Raw genomic sequence first — 26,742 nt, forward strand, 5'->3', positions numbered from 1 at the left:
ACAGGCAAAAGTCCAACCACCCAGCATCTCATAGAGGTACTCAGGCTGGATGACCTTAGCAGATCTTTAGGATCTGAAGGGTTAGGCAGAGTGGGTGGGACAGCACCTGAGGAAAGGCCTAGGGGTGTAACTCTCCATGACCTGACATCTGAGGCTGGCCAGGCAGATAACAATGATCAGGACCTGGAAAATCCAATTCCCTATACAGTGATGGAGAGGACCATAATGGACCCCTCTTTGTCCCTCCTGGGAGAGTTGGCGGTGGGTCAAGAAGGTCAAGATCTTCCTCCAGGGAGTCTAACCATTCTAACTCTTCTGTAGGGACCTCAATCTCCTCTCGTCGGAGGGAAACCTCTCAGGAGAGAAGGGAGAGACTGCTTAAATAGGAGGAAGCTCAGCTTGAAATCAGAAGAAAGCATGTAGCCCTAGATAGGGAGGACCTAGAGCTCTACAGAGCTAGAAAAAAGGTGGGACTAGAGTCCCTTGGTGGCAGCAACATCCCTAGAGATAGGGATAGGTCTAATGACCATAGAAACATGAATAAGATTGTTCCTCCCTACCAGAGTGGGGATGACATCCACAAATGGATACCTGCACTGGAAAGGGCCTGTGAAGTACAAAGGGTCCCCCAGGAGCAGTAGACAGCAATCTTATGGCTCTCCTTTGCAGACAAAGGTAGAGATAAACTCCTCACTGTTAGAGAGGAGGATTCAGATGATTACAACAGTCTTAAGAATGCCTTAATTGATGGGTTTGGCCTAACCACTGAGCAATGCAGGTTAAAGTTCAGGGATACCCAAAAGGCACAGACTCAGGATTGGGTGGACTTTGTAGATTGTGCTACTAAGGCTCTGGAAGGTTGGTTACTTGGCAGTAAAGTGCATGACTATGAAGGATTGTACAATTTGATTATGAGGAAGCAGATCCTTAATAATTGTCAAAATCAGCTGTTACACCAGTACCTGGTGGACTCAGATCTGACCTCTCCCCAAGAATTGGGAACGATGGCAGACAAGTGGGTCAGAACCAGGGTGAGGCAGAAGGTACAGAACCAAGGTGGTGAACCCAAGTAGCAAGATCCTAAAAACTCTGACAAGGGTGAGGAGAAGGGTAAAGACCAGAAGTCTTCACAAGGGCCCCAAATATCTTCTTCAGGTGGAGATTCACAGTCTAACAAGGGAAAAGGCCAAAATAAACCATGGTGCAAAATCTGGAAACAGAAAACTCACTGGACCAGTGACTGCACCAAGTCCAAAGAATCTACTCCAGCCACCATTGCCCCTAAGGCAACTGTTCCCTCTAGTGCAGCAACAATAGGTGTTGGCAATGTACAGAATAAGGGTGTAGTAGGGTTAACCCTGGGTTCTGAGCTAGACTCTGGCTTAGTCAGAGTTCCAACTCAGGCTGTTCTTGTTTTTGATGGGGGCATGGATATGTCCCCCTTTGTGAGTCCCAGTAATCTGGGCAAATATAGACAACAGCCTTTAATAAACGGAGTAGAGGCTTTGACATTCAGCGACACAGGAGCAAGTGTCACAATGGTGACAAAAACACTTGTGGATCCTGGGCCGATTATACTTGGTGAACTGTACCAAGTGACCAATGCTAGCAATTTCAGAACAGACCATTCTCTGGCAGTTGTTAACTTCTAATGGGAAGGGGTAACTGGCCTTAAGAAGGTTGTGGTAAGTGCAGACCTTCCAGTACAGTGCTTGCTTGGCAATGATCTAGAGACTTCACCTTGTGCTGAAGTGGAGCTCAGGACACATGCAGAAATGTTAGGGATCCCTGCTCATGTCTTTGCTGTGACTAGGTCACAGGCCAAAATGTCTAAAACTGGACAGGCCCTGGATTCTGGAATAATGGACCAGGTGCCTCTCAAGAGGAGGAGCAGTATGGTTAAGGCAGTGCCTTCCCACTGGACTCAGAATGCTGATCATTCTCTTCAGGGTTATGATCTTGAGTCTGAAGAAGGAACTGTCCCAGAGGAGCTTGAACCTGACCACGTTAAGTTCTTGGGGACAGGGGACCCTTCCAGGTCTGATCTGAGCCAGGAGCAGAAAACCTGCCCCTCTCTTGAACCGCTCAGAAAGCAAGCTGCTGATGAGGCTGCTGGGACTGCTAGTGGCACCCATAACGTTTATTGGGATGATGGACTCCTTTACTCAGAGAGTAGAGACCTCAAGTCTGGTGCATCCAGGAGGTCGGTTATACCTCTGAAGTTTAGGGGCTTCCTATTGACACTAGCCCTTGATATTCCCCTAGCAGGACACCTGGGCCAGAACATGACTTAGGCAGAATTGTCCCTCACTTTCATTGGCCACACATGTCTGAAGACACTAAGGAGTTTTGTCGCTCCTGTGTGACCTGCCAAGCCAGTGGCAAGGCAGGTGGAACCACAAAGGCCCCCCTGATACCACTACCTGTGGTGGGGGTTCCCTTTGAGAGGGTTGGGATTGACATGGTTGGTCCCATGGATCCTCAGACAGCATCTGGGCACAGATTTATACTGGTGGTGGTGGATCATGCTATCAGCAATTCCACTAATGACCACTACAGCACCTGTTGTGGCATGAGCTCTCTTGGGTGTATTCTCAATGGTGGGCTTTCCTAAGGAGGTAGTATCTGACAGGGTAGCAAACTTCATGTCTAGTTACTTGACTGCTATGTGGAAGGAGTGTGGAGTGAACTACACGTTCACCACACCCTATCACCCACAATTCAAATGTTTAGTTGAAAGGTTCAACAAAACCTTAAAAGGCATGATTAAAGGACTCCCAGAAAACCTAAGGCGAAGATGGGACATACTCTTGACCTGCCTTTTATTTGCATACAGTGAGGTGCCTCAAAAGCGGGTTGGTTACAGCACTTTTGAACTTTTATTTGGTCACCCTGTCAGGGGTCCATTGTGTCTGGTTAAGGGAGGATGGGAGTTACCTCTCAAGCCCCCCAAACAGGACATGGTGGACTATGTACTTGGTCTCCGCTCCAGGATGGCTGAGTACATGAAAAAGACAACCAAAAACCATGAGGCTAGCCAGGAATTGCAAAAAGCCTGGAATGACCAAAAGGCTGTACTGACTGTCTACCAGCAAGGACAGAAAGTGTGGTTGTTGGAGCCTGTGGCCCCAGCAGCCCTCCAGGACAAATGGAGTTGCCTCCATACAATTGTTGAACAGAATTGGGAGGTCACCTACTTGGTAGACCTTGGAACCCCAGGTGTCCCCACAGGGTACTTCATGTCAACAGACTAAAACCATATGTTGTCAGGGCGGACATGGGCTTCATCATGGCTACTGATGAAGGACAGGAGGAAGAGAATGACCCACTCCCTGACCTGATTTCTCAGAACCCTGATGATGAGTCAGTTGATGCTGTAGCCTTGGCAGGCTGCCTCACTGCCCAGCAGCAAGCTGACTGCAGAAAACTTCTCAGCCAGTTCAGACATATGTTTTCTTTGACTCCAGGTCAGAGCACCTGGTGCACTCTTGAAGTGGACACTGGGGACAGTCTGCCTGTGAAGAATACGATCTACAGGCAACCTGACCATGTCAGGGACTGTATAAGGACAGAAGTCCAAAAAATGTTGGATTTGGAAGTGATTGATCCCTCAATTAGCCCTTGGGCAAGTCCAGTAGTCCTGGTACCTAAACCTCACACCACAGATGGCCAGAGAGAGATGAGGTTTTGTGAAGACTACAGGGGTCTCAATGCAGTCACAAGGACTGATGCCCATCCCATTCCATTCTCAGGGCAGATGACCTAATAGATACTTTGGCCTCAGCCAAGTTTCTAAGCACATTTGACCTGACAGCTGGCTACTGGCAGACCAGACTAGCTGATAATGCAAAGCCAAAGACAGCATTTTCTACCCCTAGTGGGCACTATCAATTTGTGGTAATGCCCTTTGGTTTGAGGAATGCACCTGCCACTTTCCAAAGGTTGGTGAATCAAGTCCTTACAGGCCTGGAAGTCTATAGTGCAGAATATCTAGATGATATTGCTGTTTTTAGCTTCATCTGCGAGGATCTCCCGGTCCACCCGAGGAATGTTTTGGAGGCCCTGCAAAAAGCATGCCTAACTATCAAGGCTACTCAGTGCCAGATAGGGCAGAGTCAGGTTGTGTACCTGGACCACCTTGTAGGTGGAGGCCAGGTTCAACCATTGCAGAGGAAAATCCAGACCATAATAGACTGGGTTGCTCCAACTACCCAGACTCAGGTGAGAGCCTTCTTAGTCCTGACTGGGTACTATAGAAGATTTGTCAAGGGGTATGGATTAATAGTGACACCCCTGAATGACTTAACCTCTAAGAAAATGCCCAAAATGTTTCAGAGGACAGCTAGCTGTCAAAAGGCATTTTATGACCTGAAGCAGGCCATGTGCTCTGCTCCCATTCTGCAAAGTCCTGACTACTCCAAAAAGTTTATTGTCCAACCAGATGCATCTGAGTTGGGGGTAGGGGCTGTACTGTCACAGTTGAATGATGAAGGTCAGGAGCAATCAGTAGCTTTCATAAGCAGAAGGTTGACCCCCAGAGAGAAACGTTGGTCAGCCATTGAGAGGGAGGCCTTTGCTGCGGTTTGGGCTCTGAAGAAGTTGAGGCCATACGCATCTGGTCCATTTCCCTACAGGGGATGGACTATACAGTGGAACATAGACCTGGGAGTGACCATGCCAATGCAGATGGACTCTCCAGATATTTCCACTTAGAAGATGAAGACTCAACTGGTCAAGGTTAGTTTAATGTCCCTGCGTTGGGGGGGGAGGGGGTTGTGTAGGAGTGTAGGATCTGCTTCACATGTTTACCCCCACTTTTTGCTGGTGTTTCACTGTTTTTCGACTTTAGTCTGGCTGTGACCCTACTATTCTTCCTCTCTAAAATGATTCCATGTACTTTAGGAACATTGCAGATTGGATCTGAGGTGCCCTTTTAAGTCCCTAGTATATGGTATACTATGAACCCAGGGCATAGGTACCCCAGAGGCCTACCAGGGGCTGAAGCATGTATTATGCAACCCTTGGAAAGCCACCCAAAATGACACCACAGGTCTCCTACTGCAGCCTGGGTAAGGTGGTGCATGCACCCTTTACAGAGGTGCAGGTTCACTATATCTACCCATATATACACATATACACCTATAAGTCACTCCTACGGCAGGCCTTATCAATCCTGAAGGCAGAGTGCTTGGTTCTTATGTGAGAGGGTGCCCCTGCATGAGCAGAGCCCCTTTGCAGCATTTGGAGACACTTCTCTGATGCTGTTTGTAGTGCAGCCTGACCATATACTCTTAAGTGCATTATAACCAAACGGTAAATGCTAACTTTGGACTGTCTGCACAGAAACATGTGGTGTTTGGTGTTAAACACCTTGGAATCATACCCCCAAACCAGTAACAGGTGTGGGAGTATGAACCCATCCTTCTAGAGGGAGAGACATGACAGCACTGCTATACCCGGTAGGAACTTAATAGAGCCCTGGCATCACAAAATGGATGCTACAGCCACAGACACGGGTCTGGCCTCCGGCTGCTGATGGAAACTCCGGCAGGGGAGGCCTGGACAATAGGTTTCCTGTCACAGGGAGGCGTAACCACCTCCCAGACAAGCATATGTGTATTGGGGCTGGGTGATAGCCCTCTCTGACTGCTTTTTAAGTCCTGCAATGGGGGCACATTTGGAGTCCCTGTGCATAACCCAGCTCAAACCGGTTCAGGGGCTTCCAGCCCCTGCTCCAGCACAAAATTGGACAAATGAAATGGGTGTAGCCACCCCTCTTTCCAATCCCTCCCATAGGTGGGTCCCCAGAGTATGTCCAACCCCCACCTTAATATAAGTATGGGGCCCCAGTCCTTAGGACTTTAGATTACCCTGGACGAAACTGTGAAGCCAAATCCTGGACCTTCGACACTCTGCTCAAGACCAGAGGACTGAAGAAATTTCCCTTGGGGTCAAGGAGTGACTCCCCTGCTTGGCATGCACCAACAAATCAATTTGCCGGTCTGCATCATCAAAGCTCCTGCCGGACTCTGAAGTACTTGCAGCCCAGGAAGAGGATTTCCAGACATCTCAGAGGCCGACCCGAGGCCCCAGCAAAGCTGAGACCCACAGCCCTCGTGAGTAGCATGGAACTGGAACTACTGGTCACCGTGCATTTCTGCAAGTGCATTGACTTCTCGACGTCTCTTGAAGTTGTGCTTGGGCTAACTTGTAGCCCCTTCCTCGAGCACTGAATTCACTGAAGATTGTTGGCCTGGTCATTCTGAGTGACCCGTGGGCCGCCATTTTGTGTTTCGTCTCGAGGTCCCTTTGCGAACCCTGGTCCGTTGACTGGTGGGTCCCTGAGGGGGTAACTTAGTATTTCCTTGGGCTTTCCTGGTTGCTTCAGATGTGCCCTGAATCCCAACCAAGTGGTGAGTCCCACAGACCTTGCTGGTCTGCACCGAAGCATCTTTCTCGTTTCTGGGTTGGTTGCTGTTGCCAAGGCTTGTTGTGTCTGATCTGGGCACCAATGCTGCAGCACTCGACATCCTTCATGGGACAGCTGGAATCCCACTCGTGGTTGTCCTCGACACCTCCTGGTCCTTGTGGCTGAAGAGTCAACCTTCACCTTTTTCACCTGAAATCACCCGACATTATGGGCACCTGCTCATCGCTTTCCTGGTCACTGGCAAGTGACCCAGACTCTGTCCCCTCTGCTTTCTGGTTCTTCTCATCTTCGATCCAGGCTTGGATCTCTTCAGACACTTCGCATCTTCATGGCAGCAGCACTTCTTCGCCAGCTCCCATTGAAATCGACGACGCGACCCGACACCAAAAGAAACCTAGGTACCTGGCTTCCCTGGGTGAGGTAACACGAGTACTCTGGTGCTCCCATGGGGGCTAGCCCTAGAACTTCCTAAGTCCGAAAGGGTTTGGTTCTGACTCATTTCTAAGTGTCCCTCATCTTTAAAAATCTAACTTTGACTTTCCCCATAGAAGCTAACTGGAGCTTGCGGCTGTGTTCACACACTGCACACGGCCCCCGTGGGTCTCCTGTGTCACTACCGTGGGTGGTTCCTTGGGGTCTCAGAGATTCTACAGGCTCTAGGCCTTGTGTCTAGTTAAGTCGTGGTTCTTATACCACTATTTTAGTAAATGGTTTGGCCCGCCCCTAGGGCCTGACGTGTATTTGTGCTATTTTACTGTGATTATTGAAGTGTAACATGTGTTTTGACCTCTAGTCTCATAAAGAGACTAGGAGGGTGTGTTTAGTAATAAATACATATATTTTATATACATACCTGGTGTGGATATCTTTCATTTAGTGACTCAATAGATTATAGACTGGTAAAACTAGCTGCTTTACATTCCTTCAAGACTTAGCCTAAAGGCTGCTTTCTATAGCTACCACTAGGATAGCTTTCAATAAAGGTGGTCTTTAACCTATAACCAATAAGGGGTTGTTTGGACTGATACAAGGTGCCCACTATAACTAGTGGACAGCATATATCAGGCCAACTTCTCACATCTGTCTGCACCCCTGTTCCCTATTTCTATACCTCCCTTTCCTGTTTCTGTACCTCTCCTGCCTCTTTCTGCACAATTCTTGTCTCTGTCTGCACCTCTGTTGCTTCTTAGTGCACTTCTCTTGCATCTTTCTGCATTTCTGTTGCTTCTTTCTACACTTATCATGCCTCTTCCTGCACCCTCTTGCCTTATTCTACACCTCTGTTGCATCTTTCTGCACTTCTCTTGCTTCTTTCTGCATCTCTCTTGCTTCTTTCTACATCTCTCCTACCTTATTCTGCAGTTTTTTTGCCTCTTACTGCACATCTGTTGCTTCTTTTTGTACTTCACTTGCCTCTTTCAGCACCCCTCTTGCCTTTTTCTTCACCTCTGTTTGTTCTTTCTGCACTTACCTTGCATATTTCTGCACCTCTCTTGCATATGTCTGCACTCTTCTTGCTGCTATCTGTACCCTTCGTCCCTCTTTCTCTACCTCACTGGGCTCTTTCTGCACCTCTCACACCTATTTCTAGATGTGTTTTGCCTCTTCCTGTAACTATGTTGCTTCTTTCTGCACTTCTCTTGCTTCTTTCTGCACCCCTCTTGCATCTTTCTGCACCTCTGTTGCCTCTGTCTCCACCCCTGTTGCCTCTTTCCGCAACTCTATTTCATCTTTCTGCAGTTCTCTTGCCTCCTTAAGCACCTCTGTTGCATCTTTCTGTACTTCTGTTGCCTCTTCTGCACCTCTCTTGACTCTTTCTGCACCCCTGTTGCTTCTTTCTTCACTTCTTTTGCTTTATTATGTACCTTTCTTGCTTCTTTCTTAACCCCTTGTGCCTCTTTCTGTACCCCTATTCCCTCTTTCTGTACCTCACTGGCCTCTTTCTGCACCTCTCACGCCTCTTTCTAGATGGCGTTTGCCTCTTTCTGCAACTCTCTTGCTTCTTTCTGCACTTTTCTCACTTCTTTCTGCACCTCTCTTTCAACTTTCTGCACCCCTCTTGCATCTTTCTGCATTTCTGTTGCTTCTTTCTGTACTTCTCTTTCCTCTTTCAGCACCCCTCTTGCCTCTTTTTGCTAGTCTGTTACTTCTTTCTGCTCTTCTCTTGCTTCTTTATATATCTCTCTTCCTTCTTTCTGCACCCCTCTGGCCTCTCTCTGCACCCTTCTTCCCTCTTTCTGCACTTTTCTTGCCTCTTTCTGCATGCTCCTGCTTCTTTGTGCAGTTCTCTTGCCTCCTTCTGCACCTCCGTTGCTTCTTTCAGAACTTCCCTTGCCTTGTTTTTGCACCCCTCTTGCATCTTTCTGCAACCCTGTTGCTTCTTTCTGCACTTATCTTGCTACATTCTGTAACTCTCTTGTTTCTTTCTGCACCCCTTGTGCCTCCTTCTGCACCACTCTTCACTCTTTATGCACCTCTCTTGCATTTTTCTGCACCCCGGTTCCCTCTTTTTGCCCCTTCCTTGCCTGTTTCTGCAACTCTCATTCTTCTTTTGACATTTCTCTTGGCCCTTTCTGTATTTATCTTGCCTTTATATACACATCTCTTGCCTCTTTCTGCACCGCTCTTGCCTATTTCTGTACCCCTGTTGCATTTTTCTGCACTTTTCTTGCTTTATTCTGCACCTCTCATGCCTCTTTTTACACATCTCTTGCCTCTTTCTGCAACTTTGATACTTCTTTCTGCACTTCTCTTGTTACTTTCTGCACCTCTCTTGTTTTTTTCTGCACTTCTCTTACTTCTTTCTGCTCCTCTCTTGCTTCTTTCTGCACTTCTTTTGCCTCTTTCTGCACCCCTCTTCCCTCTTTCTACACCGCTCTTGCCAATGTCTGCATCCTTGTTCTCTCTTTCTGCACCTCTCTTGCCTGTTTCTGCAACTCTCTTACCTCTTTCTCCAGTTCTCTAGCCTCTTTCTACACCTCTGTTGCTTCTTTCTGCACTTCTCTTGCGTCTTTCTGCACCCCTCTTGCCTCTTTCTGCACCCCTCTTGCCTCTTTCCGTACCCCTGTTTCTTCTTTCTGCACCCCTCTTGCCTCTTTCTGCACCCCTCTTCACCCTATCTGTACCTCTCTTACCTCTTTCTCCACCTCTTGTGCCTCTTTCTGCTCTTCTCTTGCTTCTTTCTGCAATTCTGTTGCTTCATTCTGCAGTTCTCTTACTTCTTTCCGCACCTCCCTTGCTTCTTTCTACACCACTTTTTGCTTCTTTTTATACCCCTCTTACCTGGTTCTGTACCTCACTTGCCTCTTTCTGCACCTCTCTTGCCTCTTTCTTCAGTCCTCTTGCCTCTTTCTGCACCTCTGTTACTTCCTTTCTGTACCCCTTTTGCCTCTCTCTGCACCACTGTGGTTCTTTCTGCACCCCTCCTGCCTCTTTCTGTACACTGCTTCCCTCTTTCTGCACCTCTCTTGCCTTTTTCCGCATCCCTGTTCCCTCTTTTTGCACCTCCCTTGCCTGTTTCAGCACCTGTCTTCCTACTTTTTGTACTTCTATTGCCCTTCTAACAATAAAAAAGTAAATAAAAGCCCACATCTCACCGGACGCCCCTCCCCCTCCCTGCACCACTCTGCAAATGCACCTCCTGGTGCATTCTGGGTTGGGGGATTAAGTCCCCTAGAATCTTAAGGGTCCTTAGCGGCCAACTAGCCCAGCAGGTACCTCCAGTATACCCCACACAGTAGGATTGCTGAGCGGTGGTCCGTTGCCATGCCCCTTTTTACACCACTCTGCAAACGTGCCTCTTGGTGCACTGGTGAAGGGACGATGAGGTTGTCATGTTTCCTGAGGACCTCAGGACTAAAGTGAACTTCATCCCCTGAGCAGCAGTGCACCAGGAGTTGTGTTTGCAGAGTGGTGTATAAATGGGGAGTGGCCTCAGACCAGTCTTAGCAATCTAGCTGTGTGGGGCTTACTAGAGATAACAGGAGGGCTAGTTGGCCCCCAGGGACCCTTAGGATGCAAGGGGACTTCATCCCCCAACCAAGAGGGCACCAGAAGGCATGTTTGCAGAATGGTGCAGAAAGAGGGCGTGGCCTGAGTCCAACTCTCAACATTCCCACTATCTGGGGCTTACTGGAGGTAACAGGTAGGCTAGTTGGCCCCTAAGGATCCCATCCAAGAGCCCGTCAGGAAGCGCATTTGCAGAGTGGTGGGCAAAGGGGGCATGGCCTGCTATGTAAACTTACCAATGTTGCTGGAGGTAATAGGAGGGGTAGTTGGCCCCCAAGGACATCCTTGGGGGCTAACTACCCCTACAGTCACCTTCAGTAAGTCCCACAAAGTGGTATTTCTGAGAGGTCATTGGAGGCAATGCCCGCATTTCTCCACCACTCTGCAAACGCACCTCCTGGCACACTACGAGTTAGAGGGTGAAGTCCACTTTACTCCTGAGGGACTTTGGGGGCCAAGTATCCTTCCTGGTACCTCCTGTAAGTCCTACGCAGCGGAATTTCTGAGCTCTGGTTGGTGACCCAGCCTCCTTTCTGCACCACTCTGCAAACACGACTACTTGTAGTTGGAAAATAGCATTTAAAAACCTTTGAAATTCACTGAATAAACCATAGGTTTCGGGGACGTTATAGTTAGTAATTAGCATTTAAAAAAACCTTTGAAATTCACAGAAAAAACTACAGGTTTCAGTGACATTATAGTCAGGCTGACATTTCTTTCGTACAAAAACAGTGAAATTCATCCGTTATAGTTAGCTGAGCTAATTATAACTCACGCCCCCGCAATCACTGCTGATGACGTCACATATTATATCACTCATGACATGGTCAGTGACATCACTGATGACATCTCAAATGACATCACTGATGACACCACAGATGACATCATCCAGTGACTGAGTGTTTATAAAAAGTTAAAGAATGTTATATATATACACACCAAGATTTATTGAAGAATGAGTGGGTGTATTAGTGTCTGAATTAATGATTTAGTGGGTGTGTGACTGACTGTGTAAGTGACTGTGTAAGCTCACCCACGCACACAAGGCGCTCCACAACACGGGCCCCGAATACCTCAACAGCCGCCTCTCATTCTACACCCCCACCCACCAGCTCCGCTGCACCAGCCTCGCCCTCGCCACCGTCCCTCGCCACCGTCCCTCGGATTCGCAGAACCACCACCGGAGGAAGATCATTCTCCTACCTGGCAGCGAAGACTTGGAACTCCCTCCCCAAACACCTGCGACTGGCCCAGGACCATCTCACCTTCAGGAAACATCTCAAGACCTGGCTCTTTGAGCAGTAGCGCCCCCCATCAGCGCCTTGAGACCCTCACGGGTGAGTAGCGTGCTTTATAAATGTCTTGATTGATTGATTGTTTGAGTGATTAAACATGTCCTACTAAATACATGGGTGAATGACTAATCTGTGTGAATGTCTATCAGTCCGTCAGTTGGTGTGTAATTGGCTGCATGGGTTGGTGAGTAGCTATGGGGGTTAATGATTAGTTGTTTGATTTCCTTTATAGGTACCTAGGTGTCTGAGTGGGTGGGTGGGGGTGTGGGTGACTCCCTGCATGGATGTGTGAGTGGGTGATTCAGTGGGTGTATGGGTTTATGAGTTATCTGCGAGGGCTGTATGGGTGATTGAATGTGGGTATGACTGTGTTGCTAAGTGAATTGATGTCTCAGTCGTATATGTGTAAGTAAGTACATATGTGAATGGCAGTATATGTGAGTGTTGGAGTATATAAGTGACTAAATGTGAGAGTGAGTGATTGTGAGAGTGGTGTATAGATGAGTGTGGGCTTGTGTTAGTGATTGTAGATGAGAGTAAGTATACAGTATGAATGAGTGAGGTGGTGTGTGTGTATAACTATTAGGCCTGGGCTAAAATTTTGTTCCCTTCGCGGAAATTGCGATAATTCGACATTTTCGCGTTCCGCGGAAAGCGCGAAAATGTCAAAATTTCCGCATTCCGCAGCTTGGCGATAATTTGTTTCTTGCTCGCGCTGTAAAATAATACATTCTCGCGCGCGCGCGATCGCCTTACCTGAATCCCTGCATTTGCCGACAAGTTTTCTTGATCCGATCGCGTTCTCCATGAGATGTTGTATTGTTTTTAGCCATTTGCGCTGTCTCGCGACAGTTCGCGCCCGCAGTGACGTCATGCGTCGCGCGATCACGTCTTTCTTCTCGCGATCATGCACCGCGAGACAACTGAAAACAAGATGGCCGCGCCCGTGAACAACCACATGGGTAAGTTGGCGAGCCGCAACCATGCAGAAAATCACGCGAACATGTGGGAAAAAAACTTCAGCATCTTGGCGATATTTCCGCCTGTTTGCGATAATTTTGAACATTTTCGCGATAATTTGCGAAAGTGGATTTCGCAAATTCCGCCCACCCCTAATAACTATATAGGTTAATGTTAATGTTAATGTTACTGGGTATTTATAGAGTGCGCGGCTACTCCCAGGAGTGTCCCGGCGCTAAAGAAAAGAAAGACCAGTGACAAAAACACAACTGTGAAGCCTCGAGGCCGCCGATCATACAAACAGCCACGTTTTGAGCTTGTGGCGAAAACTAACAAGATCCCCCTCCCGACGCAGATCAAGAGGTAGTCTATTCCAGAGCCCAGAGGCCACTACTTGGAAAGAGCGGCCACCCAATCGAGAGCGAAGAAACCTTGGGGTCTGTGACAAACATCAATTTGAGGACCGTAGGTTTCGAGATGGAACATAGAGCTGACATCTATTTCTCAATTACGGAGCCCCTATGTTGTGGAATGCCTTATAGGCCAACACCAACACCTTAAAGTTCACCCTCTTGCGTACTGGGAGCCAGTGCAAGGACCTGAGGTGTGGGGTCATATGGGTCCTGAGGTCAACTATAAGTATGGCTCTAGCCGTGGCATTCTGTACCACCTGAAGGCGGCTAATCAGATAGTCCGGCAGGCCAAGGTAGAGGACGTTGACATAATCAAGTTGTGACAGGATCAAAGCTTGCACAACTATCTTCCTATGGGATACTGAGAGTAATGGAACAAAAATAGCGCATCATTTTCAATAGGCCAAAAACAAGTGCCAACTACCGTCTGGACTTGGTATTTCATGGACATATCTTTGTCCAGTTTGACCCCCAAATTCTTGACCGTAGTGGCTAAGGTAATAGGAGGAGACATGTTTGATGGCCACCATTCACGCCACTCATCTCCAGGATTGCAGCCGAAGAAGATGATTTCAGATTTCTCCGAATTACAGAGAAGTTGGTTCTGATTAAACCACCCAAATACTGTGGATAAACAGAGATTTATCATCTTCCAATTAAGAGCTTCGTCCTTACCACAGGTAAACAATAATTGTGTATCGTCGGCGTAGGAGACAATCTTGGCGCCGAAAAGGCAAATCAGTGATGCCAGAGGGGCCATAAACACATTGAACAGGGTTGGACCTAAAATAGATCCCTGAGGGACACCAACATTCATAGATAAAATAGATTCCACAAAAGGAGGGGACCAGACTGTTTGCTGGCGATTTTCCAAATAGGACCTGAAACACTGAAGGACCGTGCCTCCGATACCGCATCCTTGAAGGTGACCCAAAAGAAGTTCGTGACAGACGGTATCGAAGGCCGCGGACAGGTCAAGCAGTATCAGGACTGCCTTCCCACCTTTATCCAATGTGGCCTTGATAGATTCTGATATCTCAAGGAAAGCTGTTTCTGTGCTGAAATTAGCACGGAACCCAGATTGGCTCGGATGTAAAACACCATTGGTTTCAACAAACTCCCCCACGACCTGATTTACAAATTTCTCCAAAGCCTTGGAGAAAAACGGTATTAGCAAAATAGGTCTATAATTGCTGACTATCGAAGGGTCCGCAGATGGTTTTTTTAAAAGTGGGAGAATTTTCCCGTGCTTCCAGCTATCAGGCACTTTTCCTTCATGATAGATTCAGAACCTTATTAACAGCCGGGTTTATCACCTCAGCAACAGACGCGAGGACCTTCGCAGGACAGGGATCGGAGGGAGAGCCTGATTTCAGTGAGCGTAAGATTTTTAAAGAGTGGTCCAACGTAATCGTGGGGAATTTCAATAGAAACCTCCCAGCCTTGGGTGAAAGAAGTGGGGTATTATCCGAGTTGCCTACTAAACGTGAAGATGCAACTCCAAAAAAAGCTTGTATTAAAGAGATTTTCGTATAAAAATAGTGTGCAATACTAGCTGTCCATTCCTCTGTTGGGATAAAAGGATTCTTTATTGCACATGGGGCCACGAAGTCTTTGACAATTTTAAAAAGTTCCTTGCTTTTATTGCCTGCCTTCTCTACTTTTAAATTTAAAAAGTTCTTTTTTTCCAGGCGAACTTTGGCATAATGGGCTTTTAATGCCGCCTTATAAGTTTGCTTATCCGTGGAATTAAAATCCTTCCTTCAGATTCTCTCCAGATGTTTACAAAGACTTCTACTTTTCTGGAGAGCCTCCGTGAACCAGGAGGCTGATGCTCTGCCCCCATTGGCAGCACGGAGCTTGGGAGGGGCAAGCTCATTTGCGCAGGTTTCCAGCCAGCTCTCTAGTGCAAGGACATTGTGTGTTAGGCTATCATTAGGTAAGTAAATGACAGTGTGATTGATTCTTTGGGTGACTGACTAGGTGTTTGAGTAACTCTATGGGTGAATGGCAGTGTGTGACTGTCCGTATATGGGTGTATGAGTGCATATATCAGTGGCTGTATTGATGAGTGACTACGTGTATGAGTGACTGGTGGATTAGTGAGTGGATATGTGTGTAGACCTATGAATCAGTGAGAGGGTATGTACTAGCTTGTATTGGTATGTCTATGGTTTCAAGATTGGCAGTCTGTATTTTGTAGTGGGTGTATCAAAGGTTATATTAGGATGTGAGGAGGTGCATCAGATGATCACCTGCATGATGTCATCAGTGATGTAATTTGAGAAGTCATCAGTGATGTCATCAGTGATGCCACTGACCATGTCATGAGTTATGTAATATGTGATGTGATCAGCAGTGCATTGTGGGGTCGTGAGTTATAGTTAGCTCAGTTAACTATAACAGGCTGAATTTCTTTGCTTTTGTATGAGTGAAATGTCAGCCTAACTATAACATCCCTGAAACCTGTGCTTTTTCAGTGAATGGATATATATACATTCACTGAAAAAAACATAGGTTTCGGGCCTGATATAGATAGGAATACGCATTTAAGACCTTAGAAATTCACTGAAAAAACAATAGGTTTTGGGGGTGTTATAGTTAGCTGGACATTTCACTCGAACAAATCCATTGAATTCCCTCCGATATAGATAGTTGTACTAAGAACATCTCGCGCCCGCAATCCACTGCTGATGATGTCACATATTACATGGTCAGTGACATCACTGATGACATCTCAAATGACATCACTATATATATATATATATATATATATATATATATATATATATATATATATATATATATATATATATTACCTACTGGCGGACGCCAGTAGGTAGTTATAGTTAGGACCCCTTTTCCATAGGAAATCCGCAACATTCTATTTTGAATAACTTTGGCGCCGGTCGATGAATCCTCGCGAATTTCTCAAAATAGGTGGGGCGCTACGCTCCGCTCCTACCCTGAAAGTCTCGGGGGGATACGTCAAGCGGGGGCTGAGATAAAAGGGGGGTCCCAAAATGCGTTTTTCCCATGCATTTTTCCATAGGACCTTTAGAACGAGCTACAGCCCGAACGGCTGAACAGAATTACTAGAAATTTGGCAGAGAGGTAGTCCCTATGTCAAGGAAGTGCCTTTTGTAGGTTTGGTGTAAATCTGTTCAGTCGATTCTGAGAAAATAGCCTTTAAATCAATATATATATCTGAGCCCGCTTACGGTACGCTTACCGTACGCTTACCGTAAGCGTACGGTGGCGTGCGCGAGCGCGATTCTGATTGGCTGTTAGATCTTAGTAAACATTCGAATCGGCCGAAACCAGGAAGCGGCGGCCGCCATTTTGTGTGTTTCACTCAGAAAAAAAAGAGTGAAAACAAGAAAAGGGGGCAATGAGGAGAGTTACAGACCCCCTTACATTGGTGAGGGGGTCAAAGAAGGACTGTAAAGTACAAAGAAAACATTTATTGATTTTTTTAAAAAATCACGGGGTACGCGTACGGTAAGCTTACGGTAAGCGTACGGTAGAAAAAAAATAAAAAAATAAATGAAATTCAGATTTAAGTGTTTAGATATTAGGGGGCTCTAAAAAGAGCCGTTGTGTTTATGAAATGATTTTTTAGTGGTACCTACAAGTAAGTACCGATGCAGAGTCTAAGGTTCAAGAGGAAGACTCTGTTCCCTTTATCATTGAAGTGCACACCATCTCCTCTATAAATGTCTTGCATGTCAAAACGCAAGTTGTTGTGGTAAATGGCACCCATACCATAGTCACGGAGGAAAGCAGAAACAGATTTGTTGACGTGCTTTCTTGCTTTGTCAATCTGCGGACAGAAATGATTGGACCAGTTCCATTTTTGCCTTTGGCATATGTTGGAAAACACAAAGGCAGTTTTAGGGAAAAGTGAAAACAGTTGTGCAAAGGTGTCCTTCATAAGCATTTCCAGACCTACCCCAGTCAAAGTGCCTAGGTCATTGCCACCACAGTGCACTATTATGAGGTCAGGGTGTTGGATTTGCATGAAGGATTTCACCAATGGCATCAATTGGTGCCACTTTAACCCTCTCTGACCAATCCATTTAATGTCTACATTTGGCAAAGCAAGGTCTCTCACCATATCTGTTTTCTCTGCAAACTTTTCACTCCAGAAGACATAGCTGTGCCCTACAATCCACACTGTGAACATCTTCAAAGGAGAACTGGATGCACTCAGGAGGTGTCTTTCAGTAGAATGGCAATATGAAAAGAAAGACAGTTTGGAAATGGAGGCATACATATTTTTTTCAAAACAAAAAGAACTGATTGGCTGTTTCATACCATTCTAGAATAAAAACTAGGCTGTATGTGTAAACTAATAGAAGCATGTTTTGTATTGGTACAAAAAAATGTGTTACCAAAGAACAGTACTATGGATTTGCTGTTAGGTTTGAAAAGTCAAGCACTCTTGCTCTGTGGAATTGAAACATTGTGTGGCAAACTTCTGACCTAACTCCACACTGCAGTGTTCCATGAGCTGTTGCTATGGTAGCAGGCAGAAGTCAAGTTGGGGGAAGGGTACTAGGCAGAAGTCAAGTTGGGGGCAGGGTACTTTTGGAAAAGGGTTGGTTTTCAACCAATAGAAATGTGTGATTACATTTGAAAAAAAGGGGGAAGCACTGAGATTTGAAACTTACATGTATATGTGTGGAAAAATAGAGGGAAAGTTTGCCATTATCTGGTTCTGCTGAGAGGAGAGAGGTGAACACAACAGAGATCCTGGCTCTGATAATCTGCTGTTTGAGTGTCACATTTCTTTCACAACTAACTAATTTTAAAGGTGAGTTTAGAGTTTGAGAGGGGATGTATGTGGTAACTTAAGAAATGAATAATAGAAATGGAAATTCTTTTTGTTGTAGTTGCGTTTATCATTTTCTGTTTTGGGAGAAATTTAAATGTGAGGAACATGTAAAATAATATGGAGTATGTTTTCACAATAAATTAAGGTGTACTGGAAAAAAAAAGAATAGTTTAAGGGTTTGAGGTTGGACTCAGTAATGCAAATACATTCAGCATCACTAAGGCTGGTTGCCCTTGCTGGAGTGTAGGCAGCCACCCAGGTTACACATGGAGGTGGTCTGAAAAAGAAGTTTGGACATGTGCATTTAAGAAAATCGAAAAAAGTGGTTTCATAATGTGTCAGTCTGTAAAAGTGATTTTCACTTGCCCAAAAAAAAAAGAGCAGTAAGTGTGCTTTCAAATTAGCAAAGAAATGTTGTTTTGGGACTAATGTGAAAACATGACTCTGTGTGCAAATAGGAATTACAGGCAGAGATTTATTGCGTATTGCTCTGGTGATTTCACAGTTGCATTAGATGGAAAGGGGGAGCGATTTTTTGGGGGAAGAAGCAGACTCTTAGCACACACCCATGTGCTTGCCATGTATAATCATGCACAGTATTTACAAGCAAGTGGGGTTTTCAGGTTTCAGTCTGTTATGCAAATACATTCAGCATCACTAAGGCTGGTTGCCCTTGCTGGAGTGTAGGCAGCCACCCAGGTTACACATGGAGGTGGTCTGAAAAAGAAGTTTGGACATGTGCATTTAAGAAAATCGAAAAAAGTGGTTTCATAATGTGACAGTCTGTAAAAGTGATTTTCACTTGCCCCAAAAAAAAAAGAGCAGTAAGTGTGCTTTCAAATTGGCAAAGAAATTTCGTTTTGGGACTAATGTGAAAACATGACTCTGTGTGCAGAGAGGAATTATAGGCAGAGATTTATTGCGTATTGCTCTGGTGATTTCTAGGCCTGGGCGAAGCACTACGCTACGCTCGCGTAGTTTGCGAAGTTCGCGCTACTTCACGCTACGCGAACTGCACGTAGCACAGTGCGAACACGCGTAGCGTAGTGTTGCGTAGTGCTGCGGTCATTTTTTGCTTGCTCGCGGTCCTCAACGTCAAGTTGGCGACCGCGAGCAAGCAAAATGACATCCTGGCGAGACTTTTTCCTTGTTCGCGATCGCGAGCATGGAAAATAAACCTCCCGGCGAGATTCCCAACGCGAGAAGGTCAGGTTTCTCATTGCGAGGGGTCGCGTATGCTCGCGACCGCTCGCGATGAGAAACTACCAGTTCGTGTTGCGAAAGCTGCAGCTCGAGTAAAAATCTACTCGAGCAGCAGAAAACTACAGCTCGCACTGTGCAAGATGCCATTTTCAATGATTGCACAGTGCCGGTTGCTTGTCTGCACTGTGCAATCATTGAAAACAACATCTTGCACAGTGCGAACATGTTACTTCGCAGTTCGCGAAGTGCTACGCGTAGCTCGCGTAGCGCGAACTTCACTTTGCGTAGCTTCGCGAAGTGCTACTTCGCGAACTACGCCCACCCTTAGTGATTTCACAGTTGCATTAGATGGAAAGGGGGAGCGATTTTTTGGGGGAAGAAGCAGACTCTTAGCACACACCCATGTGCTTGCCATGTATAATCATGCACAGTATTTACAAGCGAGTGGGGTTTTCAGGTTTCAGTCTGTAATGCAAATACATTCAGCATCACTAAGGCTGGTTGCCCTTGCTGGAGTGTAGGCAGCCACCCAGGTTACACATGGTGCTGGTCTGAAAAAGCAGTTTGGACATGTGCTTTTTTAAGAATCTGAAAAGTGGATTCATAATGTGTCAGTCTGTAAAAGTGTTTATCACTTGCCAAAAAAAAGAGTAGTAAGTGTGCTTTCAAATTGGCAAAGAAATTTCGTTTTGTGACTAATGTGAAAACATGACTCTGTGTCATTTGAGATGTCATCAGTGATGTCATGAGTGATGTCACTGACCATGTCATGAGTGATGTAATATGTGACGTCATCAGCAGTGCATTGCGGGCGCGCGAGTTATAGTTAGCTGAACTAACTATAACGGGGCAATTTCAATGGTTTTTTACGAGTAAAATGTCCAGTTAACTATAACATGTGTGAAACCTATGGTTTTTTTCACTGAATTTCTAAGGTTTTTTAAATGCTAATTCCTAACTATAACGTGTGTGAAACCTATGGTTTTTTCACTGAATATATATATATATATATATATACATATATTATCTACTGGCAGTCGCCAGTAGGTAGTTATATTTAGGACCTATTTTCCATAGGAAATCCGCAACATTCTATTTGGAATAACGTTGGCGTCAATTGACGAATCTTCGTGAAATTTTCAAAACTTTTGGCCAGCTCCAGTTCGCTCCTATCCTGAACAGGTGATTCGTGAAGCGGGGGCCGAGAAAAAAGGGGGGTCCCAAAACGGGTTTTCCCCATGCATTTTCCCATAGGACCTCTTGACGCAGCTACAGGCCTGCTGAACGGAATTACACCAAATTTGGCAAAGAGGTTGTCCTCAGTTCAGACTCGTGCCTTTTGCTTAAATGGTGTGAATCCGTTCAGCAGTTCCTGAGAAAATTAGAGTTAAAAAGATAGATATATCTGGGTGGAGCCTAATCATACATCTCATCGTGAGATCTGATTGGCTGTCAGTACTTCATCCAAGAAGTGTTGGCAGCCATCTTGGGACCAATATACATGATAGCACCTCATTAAAAAGCATTGCAGTTAATAGAAGTTTTAAGATTTTAGTTACATTATAAATCATTTGTTGATGGTACCATACTCATTTTAGGAATTGTGGTGTGTTCTAAGTTGATTTTACCATGTGAAAAAGCCTTCTGCTGTGATATCATGAATCATGTTTGAGAGAAAACTATTTTCTCATGCTTTTTCCACAGAGGTTTGGAAGGTGATCTATAAGCTAAACTGAGAGCATATTTTATGTAAATTCACATTATCTTTCTCAGTCATGTGAGTATGAAGTCTGACATTCTCAGTAAAACATGTACATCCAACAAGGGCAGAGACTGTTGATTCCTTTGAGTTCTACTGCAGCTTCCCAGAGTGTTCTAAAGAACAACTAGAGCTCTAACAGTCCTACTTATGACAAACGTATTGCACACCTGAAGCCATCTTGAATGGAATAAAGTGGTAACTCTTAAAACATTTAATTTAAAAAGGAACAAAATGAGACGGTTCATTTTGCCATAAAAAGTATGATTAGTGCTGCAGAAAGAAAAATTAGGGCACATTTTGAGCGACTTCTCAAATCCTCCTCTATTTCATTAAAAAATTCTGACATGCAGACTGAAACATGCACTTTGAATACCAGCAGCTGACTTCCCTGGTGAGCAGTAGCTTTACTACAGTGATCTAATAAGCAACTAGAGTGCTAACATTCAGAATTTATGGCAAATGTGTGACACATCTGAATGCCTTCTTGATGGAACCAAAGTAAAAAACTGAAAGTGTTTCCTACTGAGGAGACTGCAGTAAATGAGGAAAATATGAAACTTCATAACAAATAAGTCTCCCAAAATGGCCACCAGTGACAAAAGAGCCCAAATGTAGCACAAATATCACCCAGATGTAGCCCAAGTATAGCCCAATGACAGAATGTCCCAGAGTGTTCTAACGAAACACTAGAGTGCTAACAGTCTTACTTATGACAAAAGTATGGCACACCTGAAGCCATCTTGATTGGAATAAAGTGGTAACACTTAAAACATTTAATTTACAAAGGAACAAAATGAGGGGATTCATTTTGCCATAGAAATTATGATTAGTGCTTCAGAAAGAAAAATTATGGCACATTTTGAGTGACTTCTCAAATCCTCTTCTATTGCATAACAAAATTCTGACATGCAGACTGAAACATGCACTTTTAATACCAGCAGCAGACTTCCCTGGTGAGCAGTAGCTTTACTACAGTGATCTAATGAGCAACTAGAGTGCTAACATTCAGAATTTATGGCAAATGTGTGACATATCTGAATGCCTTCTTGATGGAACCAAAGTAAAAAACTGAAAGTGTTTCCTACTGAGGAGACTGCAGTACATGAGGAAATTAGGAAACTTCATAACAAATAAGTCTCCCAAGATGGCCACCGGAGACAAAAGAGCCCAAATGCAGCACCAATATCACCCAGAAGTAGCCCACATGTAGCCCAATGACAGAAGTGTGCAAAACACTTATTTCTTGTGTATTTGCAGTTTTATATAGTGCGGACTTGCCAGTTTTTGGAGTGCTTTACATGAGCATTGGTTACTTCACACAAGATCAAGTTCATTTTGGTTGTAGACATGGGGAGATTAAGTGATTTGACCGTAATCACAGAATGTTGAGCTGAAGCAGAAACTCCAACGTGGTTCCCCAGTTGCAAAGTCTGCAGCTCTGGAAGTAACACCACACCCTCTCCCCTAGGTGCAACATTTAATCAAGTCGCTATTTGAAAACTCAGAAAATATGTCCTCATTTTAGTTTTTTAGCGCACTAACCATACTTTTGATGCAAATAAGACCCTCTCATATATGTCATTTCTAAAGGAAATGCTCTAGGTATTACAGTTTTGATTACATCAAGATGACGTCAGGCGTTCCACACTTATGTAATAAATATAGAATGTTAGCAATCTAGTTGTTCATTGGGATACTGTTGAGAGGCAGAGACCAGGGGCACGGACTCTGAAAATTGAAGTCAGGTAGGAGAGTGCAGAGGCAACAATTTGACCACACTGGGCAGGTAGGAAGGGCAGTGGCTGCGCAACAGACTATGGGGGGGCAGGGGCAGGGGCAACAAACCAATAATACAGGACTGGCAAGAGAAGCTGTGTCGATATAATAGACCATTGTGGGCAGAAGGAAGAGGCAGTGGTAGTAGAACCATACATGCCAACAGACCCGTTTCAGCCAGGAAACGTCCAATGTTTTTAAGGTCAAATGGGCTTTATTTGATCTGTCTCCTGTCTGCAATCTCCTCTTTTTCAATGTAACTCAAAGGGGAAAATCAATACCCCAGTTTCTTTTCAAAATCTCCCGCTTACCAAGTTCAAAATGTTCGCAAGTATGGTATATTGGATCATGGTAGGCAGGAGGAATTGGGGTAGGGACATGGACTCGTATAATAGAGGACAGGAGGGACTTGGAGATGTGCACCAATTTGACCCTACAGGGCAGGCATCAGGGTTTGCAGCAGCACAATACACCACACAGGGCATGCAGGACGGGAGTGCAGCACAAAAATCCATAGAAAGTAATAGGGAGCGGACAGGACCATGCACATGGACAACAGAGAACAGAGGGGAAAGAGGCAATAGTAGCTAGCGGACCATAATGGACAGACAGGAGAGAAAGCTGCAGCATAACAGACCATAAAGGGCAGGAGGGACGGATCAGGGGCATTACAATGGAACAGACAAGCCAGGAGAGAGGGAATAGGGGTCTGCACATGGAAACAGAGGGCTAGGGGAAAGGGGACAGGGCAGAAGCCGCAAAATGACAATGGAGGTCAGGCAGGATGGGCACTAGAAACAAGACACACCATGGAGAGCAACAGTGAGACTATGATGGCATACACACAGACCATGGAGGAAAGGTGGGAGGGGGTCAGGGGCAGCTAGCTGACCACACAGGGAAGGTGGGAGGGGCCATGGCAGCACAGAAGACCATGCATGGCAAGCGGGATGGTTAGTGGCAGCACAATGGCTATGATGGGCAAGAAGGAGGGTGCAGGGGCATGCACAAAGGACCATGGAGGATAAAAGGGAGTGTCAGGACCTGGGCACAGACAAGAGAGTTCAGGGGAAGGGGCCTCACAACAGACCACGCAGGGCAGGCAGGAGGAGCAGTTGCAGCACAACAGACCAGGGAGGGCAGAAGGAAGGGGATAGGGGCATGGCATGTGGACAGGCAGGGTGGATGTGGCAGGGACAGGTTACAGTCATCTGACAATGCAAGGCAGGTAGGAGGGGAGTGGCAGCTCAACAGAACACTCAGAGTAGATAGGAGTGGCAGGTCCATGGAACATGGTGGACAAAAAGGATGGAGCAGGGGCATGCACAAAGACATCAGAGGGCAGGGGGAAGGAGAATAGGGGCAGCAAGCTAAGCAAAGAGGCAAAGCAGGAGGTCAATGATGGGCCATAGAATTGGGCAATGGAGGGCAGGAGGAGTGGACTGGTACATCATGCTAAATGGAGGGCAGTGGCAGCACATCAGACCATGCATGGTAGGAGGGAGGAGGCTAGTCCATGTATTCAGACAACAGAGGATAGCGAAAAGGTGTATGGGGCAGCAAGCTTACTGTTCAGAGAAGGTGGGTATTAGGAACTTTATTGATTTTAAAATGTGTGTCTGTGCGAACTAATTAAAATATGAACAAGTATGCAGCATAATCTCACTTTTATTCAGGAGGAAGAGGACGTTTGTGACTGTGACTCCGGGCTCACTTGGCAGAAACACCCCCCGACCCTCCACCCCCCATCGCAAAATGTAATGCCTGTGAAAAGGGTAGGTGGACACAGTGGTATATAGAACATAGTCCTGAGAGCACGAAGGAAAATGAAAATGAAAACTAGATATAGTATATGGTAGAAACTATGTACCAAAAGTGTGATATAAGATGAACCGGGGCGTGAAATATAATATGCAATACATTGTGCGCAATGACAGATTCATTGGAGAGCGCGAGATAGCACAGGCACTAGCGCTTGCTATGTGATATGCGCCTTGGAGTGTAATATGCACAGGGCAGTGTTGTGTAACCTAAGTAGTCTCTAAAGCTGTAATATAAAATATGTGCTGGGTAGTGTAACATTGCATATGCACTGTGACAAAGAGATGGATCCCAGATTGTAATAAGTATGGCATAGCACTTTGCTTTATAACATAGGCATCGAGGAAGGCACGTTAGATGGGGCAATATAAGCCGTGCGAAGGCAAGTGTGGCATGACATATTCACGGGGTGGTGTTACAGTGCACATGGGCTAGAGAGTGTCATAGCATAAGCACTAGATGGTGGAATACAACACAGAGGTGTGTGGCACTCAGCAGGCAATGGTGGGTGTAACACAGCATTGGGCTCAGCCAGGAGCACGCTGTGACTCTCAAGTGAGGTTTGTCTCCTTTCCAGAGAGTAAAATAAAAAGTATTACACATCCAGCGGTGGATGTGTGTTTTATTAACCGTGAGGGGGTTTCTTGTATAGTTTGGTCGAATTTTTGTCGAATCCCCTTTGAATGGCTTGGTGTGCATGTGTATTAAATGTGCCCGTCAATAGCTACCCATGTTTGTATAAATAAACAACAAGGGTGTCTACTTGGAGAGTACCCAGCAGCGGGGGCACCGGGATTAGGCACGGTAGGATGTCAGACATGTTAGAGCTTCACTAGCGGTGTGAATACATTCTACGTGGATTCATTGTATACATAGTCGCCTTTTAATGAATATCACGCAAATCGTCATGGTGATAGGTACATACGGTTTGTCCAGCAACACAGCCCCCTTCCTAAAGAATAAAATAAAAAATAAAAAACAAAAGGCCATGACCCGGGGTTGGGGTCCCCGGGGCCGATTAAGGCCTTGGGAGGGCCAAATTAATTTTTTTCAACAAAAAAAATTAGGGTGCAGGCCCTGGGGGATGGGGTCCCCAGGGCTAATAAATTAGAAAAAGAAAGGGGGCCACACAGCCCTCCTTCTTAAAAATAAATAAATAAAAGACCTGCATTGCGCCGGAGGCCATGCCCCCTTCTTGCAGCACTCTGCAAACGCGCCTCCTGGCCAGTTGTAAGTTGAGGAATTAATTCCCCTTCAATACTGAGGGTCCCTGAGGGCCAACTAGACCAACAGGTATCTCCAGTATGCGCCAGGGAGCTGCGTTGCAGACAGGTGTTCTGAGGCCACGCCACTTTTTACACCTCCATGCAACGCAGCTCTGTGGCGCTTACTGGAGGTACCTAGTGGGCTAGTTTGACCCTAGGGACCCTCAGGATTCAAGGGGACTTAATCTCCCAACTTAAAATGGCTACAGGGTGTGTTTACACAGTGGGGAAGGGAGGGTACGGGGCATGAGGTGACGTGTTCAAACACGCCCTGTGGTGCGTTTTAAGAGGTAGTTTTAATCCCCTGCCCTATTATATACGAGGGGCTTACAGAGGAGGTCATGCTGATCACAGGGGGACCCCAACGCATAGTGTGCCCTAGTGTATGTAGATGTTTTCACTGTATTCTGAGTGTCTTTTAACATAGCACTGGCTCTAGGACTGCTTAGGCAGACTCAGTTACCACCAGTATCCGTCTGAAAAAGTTGAGGGTACAGGATGATTTTGCAACAAGGCTTCTTTCTGCTCTTCTGTTTGTTCTTTCTGCACGTTATATTTCTTCCTGCCCTTTTCTTCGTCTTTGAGGACTTCTGTTGCTTCTTTCTGCATTTCTTTTTTTTCTTTCTGTGCGTTTTTCCTTCTTTCTTCACATGTCCTGTCTCTGTAGGCATAGTTAGAAATTAGCATTTAAAAAACCTTTGAAATTCACTGAAAAAAACATAGGTTTCAGGCACGTTATAGCTAGGAATTAGCATTTAAAAAACCTTAGAAATACACTGAAAAAACCACAGGTTTCAGGGGCGATATAGTTAGCTGGACTTTTCACTCGTACAAAACCATAGAAATTCCCCTGTTATAGTTAGTTCAGCTAACTATAACTCGCGCGCCCGCAATGCACTGCTGATGATGTCACATATTGGATGTATGTCATTACAACGCACACTTTTACAACGCATGCACTTACAATGCATT

The 26,742-nt window shown here is 45.6% G+C and overlaps 1 protein-coding gene across 1 annotated transcript in view; it reads left to right on the forward strand.

The window, feature by feature from the left end:
* Window positions 1–26,742, forward strand: part of LOC146863555 (CD5 antigen-like) — an 881,885-nt gene that overhangs the window by 352,720 nt on the left and 502,423 nt on the right. The gene's annotated exons all lie outside the window — the stretch shown is intronic.

Source organism: Triturus cristatus, chromosome 2_2, assembly GCF_964204655.1.
Source record: "Triturus cristatus chromosome 2_2, aTriCri1.1, whole genome shotgun sequence".
NCBI lineage: Eukaryota > Metazoa > Chordata > Amphibia > Caudata > Salamandridae > Triturus > Triturus cristatus.